Source organism: Alligator sinensis, unplaced genomic scaffold, assembly GCF_000455745.1.
Source record: "Alligator sinensis unplaced genomic scaffold, ASM45574v1 scaffold601_1, whole genome shotgun sequence".
Classification (NCBI taxonomy): Eukaryota; Metazoa; Chordata; order Crocodylia; family Alligatoridae; genus Alligator; species Alligator sinensis.
In genome coordinates, this window is record NW_005841905.1 from 3,694,429 (window position 1) to 3,703,931 (window position 9,503).

At 40.2% G+C, this 9,503-nt stretch overlaps 1 long non-coding RNA gene across 1 annotated transcript in view; it reads right to left on the minus strand.

Moving 5' to 3' along the window:
* Nucleotides 1–545: 545 nt before the first annotated feature.
* Nucleotides 546–9,503, minus strand: part of LOC102385091 — a 12,253-nt gene continuing 3,295 nt past the window's right edge. The window contains exon 3 of the long non-coding RNA XR_323217.1: nucleotides 546–952. This is a non-coding gene — a long non-coding RNA (uncharacterized LOC102385091). The remainder of the gene's footprint in view (nucleotides 953–9,503) is intronic.

Consider the following 9,503-nt stretch of genomic DNA (forward strand, 5'->3'; position numbering starts at 1 on the left):
CACCCCGTCCATACGCCAGCCTATGGCGGACAGCCTGATGTCACTGCAGCTTGCCTTCTGGTCTCGATGGTCTTCGCACTTTCTCGGGTATCAGGTCATATCCTCACCTTGATGGGCTTTTCGGTCTGTTGGGTGTTCGCTTCTCCTGTGGGTTCTTCCCTCCTGTTCAGTGCTGGTTACCGATTGCTTCCTGTAAGCGACGCTTGTGACTTGTTATGTCTTCCACAGACCTCATGGCTCAAAGTTATTGCCCACAGTATGAAAATACAAAAAAAAAAAAACAAATGCAAGGTAACTCAGTGTTATACTCAAGAAGAAACAAAAATGTAGGACACAAAGAAAAGGAGGGCAGGTAGGAAAGAGGGAGATCAAGAAGAATGGTCTCTCTTCTCTCCCTGCCCTGTAGCCAGAGCCTGCCCACATCCCCCAATGCTGCTCCCCTCTTTGCCTCCGGTGGGAGCTCCCCTCTGCTCTTCTCCCAGTCGGTTCCCCTCCTACCATCCAGTGCTTCTGGTGCCCGGAGCATGGAACTGCCTTCACCTCTGCAGCGTTCGCCGCTTGTTTCAAGATGGCATCTTCTCCCGCACTCCAGTGCTGCCTGTAACCAGCGTGCAGGCTGTGGACAGCTGCTGCTGCCTGGATCATTTCTCCCTGTTCGGGACTTTCTTTTGCTTGCCGGCACTGCCCATCACCAGCATGGAGAGCCGCTGCAGCCTCCACTGCCTCTCCCGCTCTCTCCATCTTCCTGCTAGTGCCAGCTTTTAACACAGCTGGCCAGCATATGTCGCGGACATCACCCACCAGCTTCAACTGTATATAAGCGCGGCTAATGAACCACGCGGGCTTTTCCCCTTGGCGTTGTTCTGTCGGCATTTGGTAACCTAAAGTAGGTAGGTATTTCTCGGTTTTGGGGTCTCTCCTTTGGGTTTGTGTTGCCTCTGTGCTTGTACCCCTGGGACAGGCAGGAGAAGCAAGATTACTATACTGGATAGAACAGCAAGTTAAATGTTTGGCAATTCTTGGTTATTACAGAACTAATTTAAAATTGATAACAAGAATGTATGTGACCTATGGATCAAACTACAAGCTCAGCATTGAACTCAGAACTTAAGAAATTTAATTGGGACTAATATATTGGGCCCATGGCAGAAGGTATTTCACAGGATACACTGCAGGATGGTACTGATCCTGAAATCCATTACTAAATACAAGAGAAGCACTTTTTCTTTAAGTGTTGTACCCTTTTGAATTCTCTCTGGTTCACCCAGGATAGGTAAGTCATTACTTCAAGTTCCATTTTTCAAAGTTAAACACAAAAATTACAGCTCTTATCTGCAACCTCCCTTAGCTTGTTATGCAGCTTGGAATGGATGCTATTTACAGTTAAATGCATTTCTATATAAAAAAAATGCCTGCAAACCAAGAGTCACTGTGATCTGTATGTACTGCTACTGCAATAAGGAATATGGACTTCGAACCAGCTGATCTGCATATTATTTCTGATTTTTGCCATCATCTTTTTTTTTTACATCCTTTGACAAGACATTTAACCTGTTTGGGCCTTAGTCCATTCTCCTCCATCACCTGTAGAACACAGATGATTCTACTTATTACACGGCTGGCATAAGGGGTGGATCTGGGTGAGGGGAAGAAGGGGGGCAGGATGCAGTGGTACAGTGGCAATCCCCTTTGATTCCTACCCCACCAAAAATGTTAAAACCAACTTCAAGGGACTGCAACATTTGTGTTCAGGCAGTGCTGAGAGAGTCAACTGACTTCATTGCTCATTATCTCCCTGCTTATCTGTCCCTACTCCACAGGTGTTAAATGACCCTCTATCCTTCGTAGCAGTCTTGATGTTCCACTATTCAAACTATCCTTTCTGCAATTTTACTATCTGTTAGCCATTCGTAGTAATGTCTTTCTTCTATTTCACAGCCCTGCACTGTTTTGAGCTCTAGGTAAAAACCTTAAGTTATATGTGATAATGTTAGCTCAGGTGTAGAAATGACTGACAGTGAAGTATTGGAGGCACTGTCAAGACACATAAGAAGTCTAAGATTTAATTATATGAATCTGAGTAAGAGATGTACATTTAACTGTAATGCCTACAAGACTAATAGCACAATATCTTTTGACTGTTTTGCTACTTTTTGCCTAGCTTGTGATTTTTAAACTTTTTTTTTTTTTTTTTAATAATGTAGCGAATTAGTGCACATTCCAGTAGTTAAATTTGTTTTTGCTTTGATCTTCAACTAAATAGTACACTGCTAGGCCCCTCACATATTAGTAAAGCATCTAGTTTCTCTTTAATGGCAAAAAAGAGTGTTATGTTCTATGTAATTATGTGCCACACCAGCTGCACTCCCCTTTTCAAAGTCTTAGATCAGCCCATGCTGGCATATTGCAAGTCAAAATTAATTTATGTTTGGCAAGTGCTAGGAAGTCTATATGAAATTCTGTCCATTTCCTTAGCATCTTGTTATTAATGAATAAATTGCAGTATTATGAATGGAAAGCAGCCAACAAATGCATAACCCCCTGAACAACAGTTGGGGAGTGGCAGAATTTTGGAAAAGCTCTGATCTTATGCAAAGAGACATAGTATCAGCACAGCAGACGAGTCCTTACAACTGAAGGATTCAAATGAAAAATCCCAATTCAGAAACTACTGGAGAATACAGTATTAAAACACTAGTGAATGGCCTCCCTTCTCCCCCCCCGCAGAAAACTCAGTTGTTCAGAATTTGGCTGGTATACATATTCATAAATAGTATATACTAAAGAAGACGATATGGTTCTAATGCACAGGTAGTCAAGTACATTATTCCACACTTTTACAAGCCATTTAATTGGAGATTATTATTATTATTATTATTATTATTATTATTAGAGTTTTTCATTTTTTAAAGGCTACATGTTAAGAATAAAAATTATGTGCAACTGTATCAGCCATCAAACTTATGTGCTCAAGGTTTGCAGTCTAATTCCCTCTTGAAAGGTTTTATTGTTCAGTGCTTTATGTTTTACTGGATTAATCACTGCTGCTCCTGCATAATATTTATACCTTGGTTGATATTTGAGTAGGAGAAGACACTGGACATAAGGAAACACACACCCACTGCAAAGCTACTGTAGCATGTAACTCCTACATCATATACCAATTCATGGAATTGTAAACTCTAGAAACTGAGTATCATTATGCTGTGGTAAGTAAACAGTTCCCTTTTATCCCCAGAAACCAAAGTTCATATCCCGCTCAAACACAGTTAGGTTTAACTGTCTTAAAAGAGAGTCATCACTAGGCCACACTAAAAAACTACCATCTAGTTTTTGCTGGGGCAATTTATTTTATGATGTCCTGTTTTCTAATATGTTCATCCGGGTCCTTACCTGATTCTGTAAAGGAGCAAACTGCTCTCTGCCCAATTTAGCCACATACCATAAACCAAATGCTTTAATCTTGTTCAAGGTGCAAGCTACATCAACTCCCAAAGCGAATGTCAGATGGAAAGGGTGGTGACATGAAGACTGTAATTAGTGACACTGCCAGAGTGTTCAGACCAAACCAACATTCACTATCTTTCCACATCACTGCCAGCACATCATTTCCTGGTGTTCTGTTCTGTCTCTTCAGACCACACTGTCCTTTTCAAATTCTCATGTTTCATCAGGCACAAATTTTATTGAGACTACCTAATCTCTTTTCCAAACTGACTGCACTTTTTCATAGTCTCCTAGATGTCAAATTAAGGTTTCTTATTATTCTTTTAAGTGTAATAAAAGCACAATAAAACAGAAAACAACTCTTTAATCAAACTTGGCAATGGTTGCTGGAAAATTTGCTGAGTTTACTTTTACAAAAGAGTTTAATACAGAAACAGTGAAGGGGCTGACCATACATTAGCACCAAAACATTAACAAATTTGGTATTTACAAATTATAGGCATATGTAAAAGTAATAATTTCTTCATAACTTATAGGGTTTTTCCAAGCTGTTCAGACATTTATCTGCTGCCCAGAAAGCAGCAAATAAAAACAGGCATCGCTCTGCAGTATAATTCACAATCCTGGAAATAAAAGGGTCACATCTACCGAGAAAACTCTTAATACTCAGCGTTAAGTCAATAGGGTTTAACAAATAAGGAACCCTACATTCTGTAAATTATGGTATAATCTAAAATGAGATATTACATTCACTCCAGGTACTCATCCATATTACAGCCCCTCCAGCACACCATTTGGCTGACAGGTTGTAAACAGGAAAGAAAAGAAATTGCAGGGTTAGGAAGTGGGAGAGAAGTGGTAAATAATTATGCATTTCCATTCTGTAGAAATTTGTTGAAAAGCCATGAGGCACCTCACAAAAATATTAAAAACCAGAAGTCAAACATAAAGCCACTGCTGCACCAAAAATAAGAAACCTTCAAAACTGACCCCCAAAGTCACAATAAACTCACTTCACTGCTGGCAATGCTGTCCTGCACAAAAGTCAGGGCTTATTACTGGGCACTCCTATTACATGCATAATCTAAGACTGAAAAAAAAGGCTAAGTGCTCACAAGAGTAAACACTTATCAGTAGTGTGCTGGTCAAAAACTGTGTTATTAGGCTACTGTGCAGTAAGTGTAAAAAAACTAACAAGCAAACAAAAAAACCCACAAAACTCCATGTGTTGGCACTACTGTGCAATAGCACAAGTTACTGCGCATTGGTTAACTAAGTACTAAACTTAATACGCAGTAACTAGGGCACATTACTGAACATGTAGACATGCCCACTGAGTGCATCTACACATGCAATTAATGCAAAGCAAAAAGCTCCACAGCAGTTTGAGTCAAAGTAAACTACTCCCCAGTGCAGTGTCTACACGTTCTCCTGAGGCTACAGCACATTGAGCCAGGGAAGAGTAGGCCCAGCCTGGTAGGAAGCACCAGGGGTCAGCATCAAGCAGAGGGGCTGGCTGGGACACAAGAGTGCTGAAAGGGCAGAGGTGTCAGGCTAGGTGGCAGGCAGAAGTCTATCCCTCAGCTGGCTGGGTGCAATTTAGGCCCATGGTCAGCATCTCCACATGCGTTTAATCACAGTAAATTAGCCTGGCATAAATTAGTTTACTGCAGCCTAATAACAATCCCACATGTAGATGGTGATGCTTTACTTTGCAGCTAATTAGTCTACTTCACAATAAAGCACATGTGTAGATGTGGCCACTCTGAGGTAAACTAGGCAAGGTCAGCTATATGCTGCTGCCTGGACTTGACTATGGCAAAACTAAAGTACTTTGTCATCACTGTGTTAGCATCTCAAGATAGTTCATGAACATTTGTTAAGAGGTAAGAAACATTGTATTTCAACAGTGAAGACAAGACCTAATATACATCTGTGCAGCTTTTGACGATGTAATCAGATCCTAGATTTAAATCGTTTTTTTCATGTTCTCATTGCTTCTCTAACAAGGGAAAGTGACAAAACTGAGATTGTACAAGAAGCTTCCCAACAACTGAAAACCACCTCAGAGTTACTCTCCAAATAAGCTGCTAGGTAGCACTTAAAGTTAGGCACCCAAAATCCAAAAATGTCTTTTGAAAATTTGCACTAAATGTAATCTCCTCACCTGAAAATACATTTACCATGCAAGGTATTGGAAACATTATTTAAAGTCTGCACAAGTGCTTGGAAAGTCTAAAGTGTTATGGTCTAGATCCTCAAAGGCATCCATGTATCCAACATCTATTGATTTCAGTAAATTGAGGTGTTTATGTCTTTTGAAAACATGGATACATACAACTGCCACACAGCCTTTAATTTCCACAGGCCAAAGCTATTTTCAGAGTTAAAAATAGATCTGAAAGGTTGCTTCTTTCCTGAATTTAATATCTGATTCTGAAAAGTCTATTTCCTGTGTACAGTGTACTCAAAAGAATATTCAATTTTGAATATTCAGGTTGAACATAGTTTGATCTCTGCATGCCACAAGTGGTTATGGGAGAACCTCCAAAGTAAGTGGTTTCATTCACATATATACTCTCTAAACTTTTCTTCTAGAAGTCAGGTTAGACATCACAACATCAGTCTTACTTGAGACATCTCCAACACTTTCTTGGCTGGTGTTAGACTTCATTTCTGTTTGTAAAATATTCTGACATGCTTGGAGAAGAAAAATTTGATATATTTTAAGACAAAATCAGATAGCAGTGCCATTAGAAGCAAGTTCCATTAAAACATGAATTTGCATTTAACAAATAGTGATACTTACTGAGAAGCTTTAGGATGTTCATACACAGATTTCTACAAACCTTTCTACAAAACCTCTGATTTTATCCTAATTGTAATGCCTTGTTGATGCAGATATAGCTACAGACTAAACATCTGTTAGCTAAACAATGCTGAGGTGTTTCTCTCTCCACAAGTCCATCCTATCAGGCAATGATCTAGACAACCTCAAAGCATAATGCATTAAACTCAAGAAATTGCTTCAGGGATCCTTACTATATTCCCTTATCATCTGTAGCACGTTTACCATTTATGGCTTGTCATCAACACATGCAATTACTAATATCCAAAAATGTTCAAGGAAGCTCACATCCTGAGGGTAAAAAAGGTATTAATATTCTAAATTATTTGGAGACATCCAGATCTGGATAAGTTCATAGCTTTGTGCTGTCATGCTTGGAAGGCTTCAATATACTGCCCTAATCTAAGTTCCTACTAACAAGTACAGCTTGCATATATAAAACAATATTGATTCAGCTGGGCAAAACTGTTTGTACAGGCTTTCAGGGACACAGCGTCTTCAAACACTATTTCAGACATTAGACCATGTCTTCCTGAGAGAGGTTTAGTGGTTGTCAATGAGGCTTGACTTAACGATACACAGAGTGCCAGCCACTATAGTTAATTAACTTTTTTGGTTGGCCTCACACAGTTATTTTCTGCAATCAGATCTTGCCTGCCCAGTCCCTGTTATGATTTCATGCTGCAAGTAGGTTTGCAACAACACTGTATCTTCCATAAATAAAAACCATCCTAGTTTTTAAATGCTGTCTTGATGGGAAGTGAAGATATTGTAGCATCCAAAGAAGGATATGAAAGCAGCAGATATATATGGAGACTGAAGCAAATGATCTGGAGATTACTTAAAAGGAAATAATACCAGCTCTCAATATGAGCAGCTCAAATACTTTAATCAAAGGGAGAAACACAAAGCTGGGGATATAGCTATTTTCAAACTAATGGCCTTGTCTGCATCATATGCTGTTTTCCCCAGTGCTACCACCAGTCTGCAATGTACAGTGTGATTTTGTAAGAAAGGACAAGACTGGATTTGCTACTATTTTCTATCAGCAACTCTATATTTGCTTTGTGCCCTGTAATTTGATAGCTGTGCAGCAGCAGCAAGATGACAGGTTTTACATTGCAAATGGTAAGTAAAACAGTTTATGCAAAACGGTATGAGATTTTCTATAGCATTCGGTCAAAAGGGATTCTGAAAATTCCTTCCTTCCCTACTTTATCATACACATTAATTCTACTACCTCTCGCCCCCTTCTATTTCTGATCTTCTCTTCTTATTTCTAATATGTCTGTTTACTCCAATTTGATTTAGCCTTGAAATGTTTGATTATCTGTTTTCATCTGCATTGTAGGAGTTCACCTGGAAGCATCCATCCATCTCCAACCTTTGGGATGCAAAGTAATGTTCACAGATTTCTAGTAGTACCTAGAAATAACAGTTCCTTGCTCTCATCTAACACTTTTCAGCTACGGATCTGAAAGTCCTTCACAAAAGGAGAAGTATAAATTTCCTCCATTTTATAGACAGCACCATGAACTGGTTTGCTGGATTGGCAAACAAAAGACATCTAAACTTTTTTTTTTTTTACACCTGCTTCAGTAAATAAAACCCAGGAAAACCAAGTTTTCTTGCTTGGCTACTTCTCATACTATTAAAGTAAACATAAAACAATATGCTCCTTTTTACCCACTTACTGAGTCAGTGTAGTTCAGGAAATTGATAAAAAGTTTAAGGAAGAAAATTAATACTGCATGAATGCTGCAGAAGCCACTAAGTAAACATAAAAGAGATCTCAGCACCGAGGCCAAAAATTCTCAGGTACAGCAGCATAAAGTCAATGATTGCTACACAACATAACAGTTTCTGCAGCACAAAGTAACTAGCATAAGGCCTAACAAACATATCACCTAATTGATTAACTCCTCCTCCCTTTTCTTCTATTTTATATGAGAATTTGCAATCCAGTAAGACTATTATTAATACAGAAATATTTTAATCCTCCTTTCCTTGAATGTAGGGGAATGCCTAGCAAAAAACATGTCAATGTCTAATTTTTTTTTTTAAACACCTTCTTCGTTGGAAAACTAAACAAGTTGCTCCCCCCATCCCCCAAAAAAGGGTTGAACTCCACAGCTCCCAGAGCTCCTATATAAAGGACAAGTTACAAAGGTTGGGAATATCTGTGGAACTCTGAGGGCACAGGTATGCAAAAAAGTAACTTGGGAGGGGCCATACCATGTTTCTCAGATCTTTTTAGAAGCTTGAAAATAAACTTATCTATCGCTAGTGATGCTGATCCTGCTCCCTGGATGTTTTCAAAGATGAGTTTCATTTCCATTTGCTTCTCCCCTTCCTTACTTCCCACAGAAGCTTTACTCATACTCCAGTTAGGGACATAAGTTACACATAAACCGGTTTAAGTGATCAGAAACTGTTTTAAACCTTAACAGAAGTTCAGTGCACATAAACCAGTTTCAAAATGGCTGAAACTGGTTACGGTAACCTGGTTGAATATAGTATCAGACTTAACTGATTCGAGTCAAACTGGTTTATGAAACTTCTGTCCCAGACCCCTTCCTGGTTCAAGTTAAAACATAGTCCCCTAGCATGCTTTCCAGCCTTGGGCTGGGCTGTGCTATCTGCTCCAGTAAGCAGAGCCAGCCTAGCCCCTGTGATCCTGAGCTGGAGCAGTGAGGGCTGGCTGATGGGGGTGGGGGGCAATCCCAGCTGGGGATGGAGCTGTTTACAGCGGGGGACTTCCCCCCAGGCAAACCCTGGCTGGGGTCTAAGGCCAGGGAGAGGGGTTAAACACCCCTTCCCCAACTCAAATATACTGCTGGCTGCAACTGTGGACTACAAATTCCTGAGGCACGTGGAAGCAGGAAGAGGAAGTCATAAGCAGGGATCCTGGTTTTCCCTGATAAAAAAAAAAAAAAAAAAAATTATAATCACAAATTCTCTGATTAAAAAATCCAAAATCTGTGATAAAAATTAAAGCCCCCTCCCACAGTCCCCCACAGCCCTGCTAGTCCCTCTCACCACTCCCCACAGCCTCCCCAATCTTGCTCATGCCCCTTACTCCCAACAGCCCCCAGCCCCACACAAGTAGGCACAGGCAAACACACACCCCCCAGCAGGTAGGTGTATGTGTGTGGGGGACAGGGGGAAAGGAAGGGGTTGTGGGGGGGCAGATTGAGAATGGGGGAGG